General features: G+C 45.9%; 1 pseudogene; it reads left to right on the forward strand.

Moving 5' to 3' along the window:
- Nucleotides 1-15,757: 15,757 nt before the first annotated feature.
- LOC108317604 overlaps nucleotides 15,758-16,115 on the forward strand; it is a 1,141-nt pseudogene continuing 783 nt past the window's right edge.

The following is a 16,115-nucleotide window of genomic DNA, read 5'->3' on the forward strand; positions in this document are numbered from 1 at the left end:
TTCACCATGTTGACCAGGATGGTCTCGACCTCTTGACCTCGTGATCCACCTGCCTCGGCCTCCCCAAGTGCTGGGATTACAGGTGTGAGCCACCGCGCCCGGCTTCTTGTTATAAATCTCAACGCCGGGCTCTCCCACCTCCACATCCTCCTCTGCTTTTCCCTGTTGTCACATCGGGTCATTTCTATTGTTCCAGTTTCTAGTTCACTAATCCTTTCCTCTGACCTTTTTATTCTGTTGAACCCATTCACTTTTTTATTTCAGTTACAGTTACCGTAACTTTTAGTGTTTTGTTTTTTGGTTTTTTTGTTTGAGATGGAATCCAGCCGGCTGGAGTGCGATGCCACAATCTCGGCTCACTGCAACCCCCGCCTCCCAGGTTCAAGCGATTCTCTTATCTCAGCCTCCAGAGTAGCTGGGATTACAGGCGCATGCCATCATGCCTAGCTAATTTTTGTATTTTTAGTAGAGACAGGGTTTCATCATATTGGTTAAGCTTGGTCTCGAACTCCTGACCTTAGGTGATCTGCCTGACTCAGCCTCCCAAAGTGCTGGGATTACAGGCATGAGCCACTGTGCCTGGCCATCTTTTAGTTCTAAAATTTCCATTTTGGAGCCAAGTATGGTGGCTCACACCAGTAATCCCAGCACTTTGGGAGGCTGAGGCCGGCAGATTACTTGAGGTTAAGAATTTGAAACCAGCCTGGCCAACATGACAAAACGCCATCTCTACTAAAAATACAAAACATCAGCCAGGCATGGTGGTCCGTGCCTGTAATCTCAGCTACTTGGGAGGCTGAGGCGCAAGAATTGTTTGAACCCAGGAGGCAGAGGTTGCAGTGAGCCAAGATGGGACCATGGGACCACTGGACTCCAGCCTAGGAAACAGAGCGAGTCTGTCTCCAAAAAAAAAAAAAAGCAGAATGCAAGAGTTGGGGTAGGTGGGAGGAAAAGCAGTTTTAACTGGAGAGCCAGCAAATGAAGAAAAGGGCAATGGCATTCTAAAGTACTGATTTAAATTTTAGCATTTCCCCCGGGGGTTTCAAAGGGAAACTTGGTATGGAAAGCACGTGGGAACGGCACAGGGTGAGGGTCCTCTGTGCCTTGTTCTGGTGGCTATCTTGGGTTATCACCTGTCCAGAGGTCTGATTGGCCTTATCTTGGCTTCAGCCTGGTGGTGGTGAACTAATTGTTCATGACTTCCCCGAAGCGGGAAGATTCTGGAATGGGGGCTTCATGTCTGGTTTGTTTGAGATTAGCCTGTGGGATTTCTTAAGCAGAAACATAATTAGATAAGCATGCATTGCCAGAGGGGAGCGTAGAGAGGGAAGCAACGGTGGGGTGAGAGGGGAGGGAAGGAAGACAGAGAAAGTGAGTGATTAAAATATACGTGATGATACACATAATATTAACATTAAATGTAAACGGAAAAGTGAAAAATAAAATAAAATATGGGTGATGGGGAGGAAGGCAGCACATCACGCTGCCATGTGTGTACCTATGCAACAATCTTGCATGTTCTTCACATGTACCCCAAAACCTAAAATGCAATAAAAAATATTTTTTAAACTGAGGTACTCAGTTACAGGGGGATCGCTTGAGCCCAGGAGTTCGAGGCTGCAGTGAGCTATGATTGCACCACTGCACTGCAGACTGGGCAACAGAGTGAGACCCTCTCTAAAAAAAAAAAAAAAAGTAAAATAAAATTTCCATTTATTCCTCCTTCTAGTTTCCGTCTCTTTGCTGAGGCTTTTTATCTCTTATTCTGTTTCAGGAGTGTTTGTAATCGCTCCTCAAAGCCTTTTTGTTATGGCTGACTTTAAATCTTAGACAATTCTAGCATCTCTGCCATCTCAGTGTTGGCTTCTACTGGGTTTTTTCACTCGGTTTTGAGATCTTCCTGGTTCTTGGTGTGATGAGTGATTCTTGATGGAAGCCTGGACATTTTTGTGTGATGTTCTGGGAACGTGATCTTTTGTTGTAGCTGACTTTTGTGACATTGCTTTGGCAGGGAAAGTGGACATGCTGCCTTATTATTCCTAGGAAGGTAGAAGTCCCCACTCAGCCTCTTTAGGTGTTCAGGGTCAGGGGAGCCTGCTTGTTACTGCTGAGCTGGGGTTGGAGTGCCTGCTTTCCATGCTGTGTTCACTCCGTGGGGTGGCCTCATTGCCACTGGGCAGTGGTCAGTGAAGTTCTGACTCTCTTAGGCCTCCTCTGCTGCTGCCCTAGCCGTGAGTGGGAGGGGCATCTCATAGCTACCAGGTAGACTAGAAGTCCAGGCTCCCCACTGGGCAGGAAGGGTATCACCAGCCAATGAGGAGGAAAATCCCAGCTCCCTACCTGAGCTCTCTCACATCACTTAGGCAGGAACATCGGGGTGCTTTATTGCAGCCTTACAAGGATGGAAACCCAGGCTCCATGCTCACTCATTGGTGGCATGGGTTGGGTGGAGCCACAGTTTTCTCTGTGGTGATTGCCTGGAGTACAGCAGTAATTGTCCAAGAGCTGCCTGGCTAGTCTACCTCTTCCTTCGTCCTTTGGCTAGAGAAAGCAGGCTTTCATGGGGACTCTTTCTGCCTGCTTGTTGCTATCTCTGATTTGCCAGTTTTTCTATTCCAAGTCTGGGATATTGAGGCAAAAAGAAATTACACCGTGGAGAATGTCTCCACGGTGTAATTCCTTAGCTTCTGAGGTTCCTAAATGGTCTGCCTTCTCTCCACCTTTCAGTGAGAGGTTTGTTTCATATATAATATCCTGGAGTTTTAGTTGTACTTAGCAGGAGAAATAAGCAGGGCTACAGGCACTCCATCTTCCTGGAAATGGAAGTGGGCTTTTCAATTTCAATGGCAACTATTAATAATTAAAATTCAAAATTCAGGCTCGGCATGGTGATTCACGCCTGTAATCCCAGCACTTTGGGAGGTAAAAGCGGGTGGATCACTTGAGGTCAGGAGTTCAAGACCAGCCTGGTCAACATCGTGAAACCCCATCTCTACTAAAAATACAAAAATTAGCCAGGTGTGGTGGCACCTGCCTGTGATCCCAGCTACTCAGGAGGCTGAGGCAAGATAATCGATTGAAACTGGGAAGCAGAGGTTGCAGTGAGCCAGGATCACACTACTTCTCTCCAGCCTCGGCAACAGAGCCAGACTCCATCTCAAATAAATAAATAAGGCTGGGCATGGTGGCCCGTGCCTGTAATTCCAGCACTTTGGGAGAATGAGGTGGGCAGATTACCTGAGGTCAGGAGTTCAAGACCAGCCTGACCAACATGGAGAAACCCCATCTCTGCTAAAAATACAAAATTAGCCAGGCTTGGTGGTGCATGCCTATAATCCCGGCTACTTGGGAGACTGAAGCAGGAGAATTACTTGAACCCAGGGTGGGGGGACAGAGGTTGCTGTGAGCCGAGATTGAGCCATTGCACTCCAGCCTGGGCAACAAGAGCAATACTCCATCTCAAAAATAATAATAATAATAATAATAAGTAAATAAAAATAAATAAAATAAATTCAAAGTTCAATTCTTCAGTCACACCAGCCACATTTTACATGCTCAGTGGCTGCATGTGGGAATGGCTACCATATGGGATAGCATGGGTATGGGAGAGTAGTTGTCAAGTTTTGCATGAATCCTTGCACTGACAAACATCTTGCTGAATTCTGGAATTCATGTAAGTAATTAGTCTTCATCTCTCCCTTATGTGCCACTTTTTGCTTGAGCAGTGAAGAGAACGCTGCATTCCTTAGGGAGCAGTGTCGGCAATATGTAGGGCGTGTCAGGCACTGCCCATGGCTCGGCAACCTCACTGCTGTATGCCTTTTCTGCCTCACTGCTCTGATCACGTAATACCTACTAGAACCATCTGTTTCTGCTTGTCTCTTTAGGCTGGTGACTAATACCTTCAAAAAGATGTCTTGCTCTGCTTTGCACTCCTATAACAAAATACCACAGACAGGTCAGTTATAATGAACAGAAACTTATTTTCTCATAGTTCTGGAGGTTGGGAAGTCCAAGTTCAAGGTGCCAGCATCTTGTGAGGGCCTTCTTGCTGTGTCCTCCCATGCTGGAAGGCAGGAGGGCAAAGGGACCAAAGGGGACTGAATTTGCCCTTTTATAAGAGCATTAATCCCACCCATGAGGAAGGAGCCTTCATGGCCTAGTCACCTCTCAAAGGTCCCACCTCCTAAAACTGTTACAATGGCAGTTAATTTCAACATAAGTTTTGGAGAGCACAGACATTCAAACAAGGATCATGGCTACTTACAGATTTAACAAAAATAGCAGATAGTGGTATGCCTGCCACACTGCCTCCTCTTACCAAGACATCACCACTCAATCAAGGCACACATTCTGGTTGAACCCAGATTCAGCCTCAAAATCCAACTCAGCACGTCAAGCAGGTCTCAACTGATCAAACTGAGCACTTGAGATAAAACCTACTCGCTTCTCCCGGCATAGCAACGCCAACCTGTTAACATTCCCTCTTCCTCCTGTGACCCTGTTGTCTTCCATTTCCCGTGAAAGCCCCAACTCCTTTTCACTCTCCCCTGACTCCTACAGTAATATGATCGAAGGTGCCCATATTTGTCCTGTCTTTTGATTTTCACTGATGCCTTTTTCCCCTTTGTTTTTAAATTCCTGAAACAGACCATACAAGAGAAAAAGTCCTGGGTAAGGAATCCAGGGCCTTGATTCCCAGCTTGAGAGTGCTCTTATCCAAAATGCCTGGGACCAGGCAAGGCGCGGTGGCTCACGCCTGTAATCCCAGCACTTTGGGAAGCCAAGGTGGGCGGATCATTTGAGGTCAGGAGCTTGAGACCAGGCTGGCAAGCACAGTGAAACGTCTCTACTAAAACTACAGAAAAATGAGCCAGACGTGGTGGTGTGCACCTGTAATCCCAGCTAATCCCAGCTACTCGGGAGGCTGAGGCACGAGAATCGCTTGAAGCCAGGAGGTGGAGGTTGCAGTGAGCCAAGATTTTGCCGTTGCACTCCAGCCTGGGTGAAAGAGTGAAACCCTGTCTCAAAAAAAAGCCTGGAACCAGAAATGTTTTGAATTTGAGGTAACAAGAGCGAAACTCCGTCTCAAAAAAAAAAAAAAAAAAAAAAGAGTATCATGAAATATTACAACAAAAAATCTTGAGAGGTAGAATAGCTTAACAGATACGGTAAGTTGGTCCTACTCTGTCCTTTCACAGATGAGCACACTGAGGTGAGGTGGGACCAGTTATGTGACTTACCCATGTAAAATAATTTGGTGATAGTAATCACTAACACTTTATTTATTTTCATTTATTTTTTAATTTTTTTTGAGACGGAGTCTCGCATTGTCACCTGGGCTGGAGTGCAGTGGTACAATGCTTGGCTCATTTCAACCTCTGCCTCCCAGGTTCAGGCAATTTTCCTTGCCTCTGCCTCCCAGTTGCAGGTGCCCGCCACCACCCCCAGCTAATTTTTTGTATTTTTAGTAGACACAGGGTTTCACTATGTTGGCCAGGCTGGTCTTGAACTCCTAACCTAGTGATCCGCCCACCTCAGCCTCCCAAAGTGCTGGGATTACACGTATGCACCACTGTGCCCAGCCATCACTAACACTGTAAAAGGATACAGTGAGCCAGGCACTTGACTGAGTATGTGGCCTGTAGTGTGTCAGTCAGCCCTTACCAATAGAACCTCTGAGACAGATACTAGTATCATTTCCATTTTATAGATAACAAAACTGAAGTGCAGAGAGATTAAGATTATACATATATAATCTTTATATATAATATATATTATATATTACTTTATATATATTTATATTTATATATATATTTTATACATGTGTATTATATATTATAATAAATATATATTTATATATAACAAATATTTATATTTTATACATATTTGTTATATGTATAAAATATATAATAAATATATATATATATTTGAAATAGAGTCTTGCTCTGTCACTCAGGCTGGAGTGCAGTGGCATGATCTCAGTTCACTGCAACCTCCACCTCCCAGGTTCAAGTGATTCTCCTGCTTCAGCCTCCGGAGTAGCTGGAATTACAGGCATGTACCACCACGCCTGGCTAATTTTTGTATTTTTAGTAGAGCCGGGGTTTCATTATGTTGGCCAGGCTGGTCTCGAACTCCTGACCGCGTGATCCACCCACCTTGGCCTCCCAAAGTGCTGGGATTACAGGCATGAGCCACCGAGTCCAGCCAACATTATATTTAATAAGGGCTGGGACCTCCTCTCTGACTCTAGGGTGGAGGAGCTGCTAACAGTGATTAATTCTCATTCATTTATTCAGCAGACATTTCTCAAGTGCCTACCACTGCCACAACGTACTAGATCCTGGACATACGCAAACAGAATTTCATGTTTGCCCCCAAGAAGCTGGCAGTGTAGGAGGAGCCATTGGCTTGTCCACAATTTCAGTGCAAGGTGATTGGTGCTGTACTAGCAGTTCGCAGGTGCTGCCACTGAACCTGCAGGAGGCGGACTGCTGAGGGATGGATGGATGGGGAGCCCTTGAGCTGGATGTCTAAGTGTGTGCAGGCATTGTCAAGGTGAAAAAGCGGAGGGAATGAACAGTATTCGAGGTAAAAGAGATGCATGCAGAGGAATGGGAGTCTGAAGGACTGTGCGCACTGATTTGGCAGGCTACAGCGCAGGTGTGCGGGAGAGGGCAGGGGATGGTAGCCCCGAAGCTGTCTCAAGCACTTGGCCTGTACTGTTCATTTAATATCACAATGCCTCTGTTATTCTCTCTCTCTCAGAGAGAGGGTCGTGCTCTGTCGCCCCCATAGAGAGAGTGTGGCACGATCATACCTCACTGCATCCTTGAAATCTTGGGTTCAAGCAGCCCTCCTGCTTCAGCCCCCTCGTAGCTGGGACCACAGGTGTGTGTCACCAGCCCAGCTAATTTTGTAATTTTTAGTATAGACAGTTGTGGCGGAGAGTGGGCGGGGGTTCGTCTCGCCCAGGCTGATCTCGAACTCCCGGGCTGTGGCAACAATCCTCCTGTCTCCACCTCTCAAAGCACTGAGATTACAGGCATCAGCCACGGAGCCCAGCCAGTTGTCTTCATTTCATGTTAAGAACACTGAGCCTCCAGTTAAGAAAAACACCCAAGGCCACACAGCTTCAGACAGACTGGGAATCTGAGCTTCAGGTGCCACCGAAGTGAGGCACTTGGAGCGGGATCATGGGGCTGCCAACGTGGGGCTGAGGAGTTGTGCCCTGACCTCTGGGGCACTGGAACACCACGGAAGGCGTCTACTGGAACTGAATTGCCCAAGTTGGGGCTATTTCCTGAGGGAATACAAAAGGAGTTCAGCTCGGGGCAGCAGTCCGGAGAGGGAACGCAGCTGGGCCTGTGGAGTGGGGGCTGCCGTGGGCTCAGGAGCAGGTGCCACCCCGCCCAGCGCCACCGCGCCGTGGACACTCCAGCCCTCCTTCCTGGGGTTTCTCCTGTCATGCCTTCTTGCAGGAGGTGAAAATAAGAGGCCACAAACAAGGACGCCCCAGTTCCCAGCGTCCCGAGGACACCAGGGGTGCGGCCGAGCTTGTGTCTGCTCCCCGGTTCTGCCTCCGTGTCTCTCCAATTCCTGTCCTTGCTGAGCTGTGACTGGAGCCTAAGGACATGTGTGTTTTTTTGCTCAGCAGGAAGCTGGTGGCTGCATCACATGATGGTAGCTGAGATTTTTACCTGGTATTTGGGTAGATGAAAGTAAAAAAAAAAGTTTGTGTCCAAGAAATGACTATCTACTAATTATTGACTTTGTGTGTCCTTCCCAAACAAGGTGGTGTTTATTTTGTAAACACACTCCATGCTACTGTGAGATAAGATTTAAGATCATAGGGTTCCCAGGGAGAACAGAAATGGCCTCAGCCTACAGGCTAAGCTGTCTTTAAAATTCCGAGCTTGCTGACCAAATACCAGAAATGAGCTTCTCTGGGCAATCTGCAAGATCCCAGGAAGACAGGACCAGGCTGACCTTGGCCTGCACCCTATGGCTTGCAGCACGTGTAGCCAGTGCAGGGGAAGGCCCTCATCTTCATCTGAAGGAACCTACCTCTCCGGGCCCAGAGAGCCTTGCCCTGGCTCCACAGTTGCAAGGGGGAGACACAGTATTGGCATTTGCTCTCAGCCTCTTTCTTTCTTTGGTGTTTTTTTTTTTTTTTGAGATGGAGACTTACTCTTTTGCCCAGGCTGGATGGAGTGCGGTGGTGCAATCTTGGCTCACTGCAACCTCCACCTCCCTGGGTTCAGGCTATTCTCCTGCCTCAGCCTCAATGAGGCTGGGATTACAGGGGCCCGCCACCACGCCCGGCTAATTTTTGTATCTTTTTAGTAGAAATAGGGTTTTGACATGTTGATCAGGCTGGTCTCAAACTCCTGACCTCAAGTGATCCGCCTGCCTTGGCCTCCCAAAATGTTGGGATTACAGACGCAGGCCACCACGCCTGGCTGTCTTTGATACCTGTTTACTGAGGATTATGATTATGTATAGCATAGCCTTGGGCACTGAGTGATGGGAAGGGTGAGGAGAAAAACGTGTGGAGCATACAGGCCTGGCTTGAAGAGTGTGGAGAGGAATACTGAATTCAACAGAAACCGTGGGTGCCTACCATGCACTTGGCACTGGGGAGTCAAGAAGCAAGACACTTCACTTAACAAAGATCACAAAATACGAACATTAGTTTGACATAAATCTTAGATCTAATATAAAAGTAAAAGCCAAAAACCTTCTAGAAGAAAACACAAGAAAATTTCTTAATCATCTTAGGGTAGGAAAAGATTTCTTAACAAGAACACAAAAACATTCACTATACAAGAGAAAAATGGGCTGGGCGCAGTGGCTCACACCTGTAATCCCAGCACTTTGGGAGGCCAAGGTCGGCAGATCAAAAGGTCAGGAGATCGAGACCATCCTAGCCAACAAGGTGAAACCCCATCTCTACTAAAATACAAAGAGTTAGCTGGGCATGGTGATGTGCATGAGCCTGTAGTCTCAGCTACTCAGGAGGCTGAGGCAGGGAAATCCCTTGAACCCGGGAGGCGGAGGTTGCAGGGAGCCAAGATCGTGCCACTGCACTCCAACGGCCTGGGTGACAGACTCCATCTCAAAAAATAAATAAATAAAAAGTTTTTAAAAAGAGAAAAATAATAAATTGAGCTTCATCAAAATCAAAACCTTCTGCTCTTTAAAAGATATTATTAAGCAAATTGGATAAAATAATCTCAAAACACGCATCTCACAAAGAACCTGTATGCAACTTGCATGCTGGTAATGCAACATGTTGAGTTTTCTGTCTTAGGCATAATCTCATTACAGTGTCTCCCACCACACAAGGTGAGAATTTAACTTTTTTTTTTCTTTTGAAACAGGGAACTCTGTCACCTAGGCTGGAGTTCAGTTATGTAATCACAGCTCACTGCAGCCTTGACCTCTCCAGCTCAAGCAATCCTCCCACCTTGGCCTCCCTGGTAGCTGAGACCACAGGCACACCACACCCATCTAATTATTATTATTATTATCATTTTGAGAGACAGGGTCTCACTGTGTTGCCTAGACTGGTCTTGAGTTCCTGGGTTCAAATCATCCTCTCACTTCAGCTTCCCAGAGTCTTGGAATTACAGGCGTGAGCCACGGTGTCTGGCCAACTTTAACTTTTAAACCCTCTGCACCCAGTACTCGTGATTGCTGTTCCCATCCTTCCATCTTCCTCATACAGTATTGTCATAATTTTGGTGGAAGCACCAAATGCTTTCAGTGAAGCATCCTCTTCTAGAGTCTCCATCACACCCTATGTGAATGGCCCGGCGTCCCCCAGAGGTGCACAGCTGTCATTCGTTCCGGATCACTTCTGCAGCACCGCTGGGATGCTTTCCCCTTCTCTTTTGTTAGATGCCATTTCTTGGACCTCACAGCTTCCTCCAGATGCAAACCTTCCTTGGTTTGTTTGTTGATTGTTGTTTAGCTTTTTTTCATAACCATAACCTTAACGCTGCAATCCAATCCAATAATATAATATCCAATCCAATCCAATAAGATTTTCCTTATTCCCCAATCTAGGTGGGGAATAAGGAAAATATGGAACCCAAAGAACTGCAGTGACAGCACAAAGATTATAGGATATTATGAGCAAATGGGGTGGAGGCGTGCTCTCCTAAGCTACGGAAGGAACGGTCTGGTGGTTAAGAGAAATACAAATCAGCCAGGCGCGGTGGCTCACGCCTATAATCCTAGCACTTTGGGAGGCTGAGATGGGTGGATCACCTGAGGTCAGAAGTTCAAGACCAGCCTGGCCATCATGGTGAAACCCCATCTTAAAAGAAAAAAAAAGAGAGAGAGAGAGAAACACAAATCAAGTTTATTTGAGTTGTCTATGGTCTTGCTGTTCCTGGACCGAGAGCACTCCATGGCTTCCACGATATTCATGCCCTCTTGCAACTTGCTAAAGACCACATGCTTGTTGGCCAACCACTCAGTCTTGGCAGTACAGATGAAGAACTGGAAACCATTTGTGTTGGTCCAGTATTTGCCATGGACAAGATGCCAGGGCCTGTTCCCATTTGACCCAGCAATTTCACTTCTAGGCATATACCTAAGAGAAATGAAAGCCTATGTTCATACAAAACCTTGGACATGAATGCAATATTACTCATATATAACATATGAATAATATTAATAATATATAATTGCTAAAAATAACATAAGAGCCAACAAGTAAAAACAACTCAAATGTCTGTCAAATGATGAATAGACAAATAAAATGTGGCATACCCATACAATGGAATATTATTTGGCCGTGAAAGGAATGAAGTGTGGGCACATGCTGCAAGGATGAGCCTTGGAAACATTGTGCTATGTGAAATAAGCCAGGCATCAGCCGGGCACAGTGGCTCAGGCCTCTAATCCCAGCACTTTAGGAGGCCGAGGCGGGCAGATCACTTGAGGTCAGGAGTTCGAAACTAGCCTGGCCAACATGGCGAAAACCCATGTCTACTGAAAAATACAAAAATTAGCTGGGCATGGTATCAGGTGCCTGTAATCCCAGCTACTCGGGATGCTGAGGCAGGAGAATCGCTTGAATCTGGGAGGCGGGGGTTGCAGTGAGCCGAGATTGTGCCATTGCACTCCGGTCTGGGCAACAAGAGTGAAACTCCATCTCAAAAACAAACAAAAATTAGCCAGGCATGGTAGTGGGCACCTGTAATCCCAACTCCTTGGAGGGTGAGGCAGGAGAATCTCCTGAAGGAGGCGAAGGTTGCAGTGAGCTGAGATTGCACCACTGCACTCCAGCCTGGGCAACAGAGCGAGACTCCATCTAAAAATAATAACAATAATATAAAGAAATACATAAGTACGGTCAGGGTCACTTAAGGAAAGCCTGCAATGTGAAAGAGAAAGACCAAAACAAACAGGTAGCAAAAACAAAGATAACACAAGCCAATGCAGAGGAAGTACAGACAATTTAGGAAGTAGAAGGAAACAAAAAACTCTTGAAATAAAAACTTCAGAGAAATAAAGACAAATATTGAAGACATAAAAGAACAGCTTGATTACCAAGAATGGGCTCTGGGGAACTAAAAAGTTAAAGGTTGCTCCTAAAAGTTTAATATAAAACCTGAGTGGCTGGGCATGGTGGCTCACACCTGTAATCCCAGCGCTTTGGGAGGCTGAGGCGGGTGGATCACCTGAGGTTGGGAGTTCAAGACCAGCCTGACCAACATGGAGAAACCCCGTCTCTACTAAAAATACAAAATTAACCATTCTTGTGGCGCATGCCTGTGATCCCAGCTATTCGGGAGGGTGAGGCAGGAGAATCACTTGAAACCTGAAGGCGAAGGTTGCAGTGAACCAAGATGGTGCCATTGCACCCCAACCTGGGCAACAAGAGCAAAACTCTGTCTCAAAAACAAAAACAAGCAAACAAACAAAAACCTGAGTGAAAAAGTCAATGAGACTTTCCACAAAGTGGAATAAAAAGAGTCAAGGATGATAGGATATAAACATAATACCAGTGGGTCCATTGGGGACATCCAATATCCAGCTCATAGGGATTGGAGAACAGAGTGGGCAAATTGTTGACGAAGTAATGGAAGAACATTTCCCAGAACTGAAGACCACGCCTCTAGGTTGAAAGCTCTGAGAGTGATCAGTACAATAAATGAAAACAGGCTGGGCGTGGTGGCTCACGCCTGTAATCCAAGCACTTTGGAGGCCAAGGCTGGCGGATCACCTAAGGTCGGGAGTTCAAAACCAGCCTGACCAACATGGTGAAACCCTGTCATAAAAAATAAATAAATAAATAAATGAAAACAGTCTATATCAAAGAACATCATCATGAAATGTACAATACAGGGCATACATAAATTATCCTAACTGCTTCTAGAAAAAAAAGAGGGGGATGTCGCTTACACGGGCTTGAGAGTCAGGACAGCATTAGTCTTGCACAGGAGCGCTGGAAGCAGGGAAGGAAAGCACTGATACCGTCAAAATGCTGGGCTAGTTTGTATCCTAGAATTTTATGCCCTCTCATATTTTCAGTCAAGTAGAAGAGGAACATTTTCACACAAGCAAGGACTCCAAATGTTTCCAAGAGTAAATCAAGAAAAAGGAAGATACAGCATTTGGCAAAAATGCGCTCCAATATGGGAAAGTGACAAAGAGAACCCCCAAGATGACAGCTGTCTGTCAGGTTTGGAGAGCCTCCGGTCCAGACTGCAGGAGGACACGGACGGCATCTGCACTCCTGGAAAACAGCCTGGTGGTTGACAGATCCAATGTAGAAAACGGAAAGGAAAAAAACCCTGTAGGTTCAAAGAAAACAAGCAAATGAAAGAAATAAGGTAAACTGGGCACAGTGGCTCATGCCTGTAATCTCAGCACTTTGGGAGGCCAACGTTGGTGGATCATCTGAGGTCAGAAGTTCGAGACCAACCTGACCAACATGGTGAAACCCCATCTCTACCAAAAATACAAAAAAATTAGCCGGGCATGGTGGCTGGCGCCTGTAATCCCAGCTATTTGGGAGGCTAAGGCCGGAGAATCGCTTGAACCTGGGAGGCGGAGGTTGCTGTGAGCTGAAATCGCGCCATTGCACTCCAGCCTGGGGAACAGAGCAAGACACCGTCTAAAAAAAAAAAAAAGAAGGCCGTGGACGGTGGCTCACGCCTGTAATCCCAGCACTTTGGGAGGCTGAGGCGGGTGGATCACGAGGTTAAGAGATCGAGACCATCCTGGTCAACACAGTGAAACCCCGTTTCTACTAAAAATACAAAAAATTAGCTGGGCATGGTGGTGCGTGCTTGTAATCCCAGCGACTCAGGAGGCTGGGGCAGGAGAATTGCCTGAACCCAGGAGGCAGAGGTTGCGGTGAGCCGAGATCGCGCCATTGCACTCCAGCCTGGGTAATGAGCGAAACTCCGTCTCAAACAANAAAAAAAAAAAAAAAAAAAAAAAAAAAAAAAAAAAAAAAAAAAAAAAAAAAAAAAAAAAAAAGAAAAAGAAAAAAAAAAGAAAGAAAGAAAGAAAAAAAGAAATAAGGTAAAAAGTCCAAGGGGAAAAAAATTTTGTACAAATAAGAAACTATAATCACAACCTATGATTTGGCTCAAAGACTATGTTAGCGTAGTCAATAATATTTACATTGACAACCGATTTAACTAAAATTTGTGATAGGGCTGGGCACGGTGGCTCAAGCCTGTAATGCCAGCACTTTGGGAGGCTGAGGCGGGTGGATCACGAGGTCAGGAGTTCGAGACCAGCCTGGCCAACATAGGGAAACCCTGTCTCTACTAAAAATACAAAAATTAGCTGGGCGTGGTGATGGGCACCTGTAATCCCAGCTACTCAGGAGGCTGAGGCAGGAGAATTGCTTGAACTTGGGAGACGGAGGTTGTGGTGAGCTGAGATCGCTCCACTGCACTCCAGCCTGGTGACAGAGCGAGGCTCAGTATCAAAAAAAAAAAAAAAAATTGTGATAGAACTACATAGGGAAAATAGAGTTTGGGGTGGGGAATATAAGAGAATGACCACACTATGAAGTTGATATAAAATATTTAAAATAAGTAAATCAAGAAATATCAATAAATGCCTATAATGGAGATGCTAGAAGAAATAACTTTGAAGCGACAAGAATGGCTGTGTTTGCAGAGCAGGTAATGGCAGGGGATGCACAATGTAGTCATGAGTAGCTGGGACTACAGGCACGCGCCACCACGCCCAACTAATTTTTGTACTTTTTGTAGAGACGGGGTTTCACCTTGTTGACCAGGATAGTCTCGATTTCTTGACCTCGTGATCCACCCAACTCGGCCTCCCAAAGTGCTGGGATTACAGGCGTGAGCCACCGCGCCTGACCGATTTCATGATAGTCTTGAAGAGACATACCCATGTTTACAGGTGCACTATTCACAACAGCCAAGAAGTGAAAATAACCCAAATTTCCATTGACAGATGAGTGGACAAACAAAACGTGGTATATACATGCAATGGAATACTTAAAAGAAATCCTGTCTTCTTGTGCTACACATGGATGAAACTGAAGGACATTATGCTAAGTGAAATAAGCCACTCACAAAAACACAAATACGGCTGGGAATGGTGGCTCACACCTGTAATCTCAGCACTTTAGGAGGCTGAGGCAGGCAGATCACCAGAGGTGGGAATTTGAAACTAGCCTGACCAACAAGGAGAAATCCCGTCTCTACTAAAAATACGAAATTAACCAGGCTTGGTGTCACATGCCTGTAATCCCAGCTAGTCTGGTGCCTGAGGCAAGAGAATCACTTGAAGCCGGGAGGCGATGTTTGCTGTGAGTCAAGATTGCGCCATTGCACTCTAGTCTGGGTAGCAAGAAAGAAACTCCGTCTCAAAATAATCCACAAATACTAGACATCCTTAAGTTAGTCAAAATCAAAGAGAGAAAATGTAGAGACAGAAAGTAGACAGCGTTCTTTCAAAGCAAACAAACCAATAAAACTGGTTACTTAACCCTACTGAACTGTGCACTTGGTTAAGATGGTAAATGTTATGATTTTTTTTTCTACCACAATTAAATAAAAAAGATTCCATGACAAATCTCTCTCTCTCTCTTTTTTTTCTTGGTAAAAACAGGATCTCACTGTGTTGGCCAGGCTGCTCTCAAACTCCTGGTCTCACTAGAGTGAACCTCCCACAGCACTGGAATTACAAGCATGAGCCGCTGCACCCAGCTACAATTCTCTTTAAGTCAATGTTTAACACACTTAAACGATTCTGAAGGGTCACATAGAATCCACACATAGATCTACAATTCAGAACATGGGAACATGGGGTAAGGTGTAAAGCAGCTTCAGTTGAATATACCTGAGAAGTGATATTTCTGGAATCTTTTAATAAAAGTTCTTTAGCTAGGCAAGTGTCGTGCACCGATCACTAGTTGAGAGGCTGAGGCAGGACGATGACGTGAGCCCAGGAGTCCATGTCTGTAGTAACCTATGCTTGCACTTGTGAATAGCCACTGCACTCCAGGCTGGGCAACGTAGCAAGACAATGTCTCTTAAAAAATATTCCTCTTTCTGCCCATGGACACCATCGAAGAAGCATCCTTAAAGTTTCTCTTCCCCCTGCCATCATGACTAAGTCAGAGTCTCCTGAAGAGCCCAAACAGCTGAGGAAGCTCTTCATTGGAAGGTTGAGCTTTGAAGCAACCGACGAGAGCCTGAGGAGCCATTCTGAGCAATGGGGAAGGCTCAGGGACCATGGGGTAATGACAGAGCCAAACACCGAGCGCTCCAGGGTCTGTGGGTTCGTCACGTATGCCACTGTGGAGGAGGTGGATAGAGCCATGCGTGCAAGGCCACACAAGGTGGATGGGAGAGCTGTGGAACCAAAGAGAGCTGTCTAAGAAAAGATTCTCGAAGACCAGGTGCCCACTTAACTGTGCAAAAGATATTTGTTGGTGGCATTAAACAAGACACTGAAGAACATCACTTAAGAGATTCTTTTGAGGCCGGGCGCGGTGGCTCAAGCCTGTAATCCCAGCACTTTGGGAGGCCGAGGCGGGTGGATCACGAGGTCAAGAGATCGAGACCATCCTGGTCAACATGGTGAAACCCCGTCTCTAC

This window comes from Cebus imitator, unplaced genomic scaffold, assembly GCF_001604975.1.
Source record: "Cebus imitator isolate Cc_AM_T3 unplaced genomic scaffold, Cebus_imitator-1.0 Scaffold204, whole genome shotgun sequence".
Lineage (NCBI taxonomy): Eukaryota > Metazoa > Chordata > Mammalia > Primates > Cebidae > Cebus > Cebus imitator.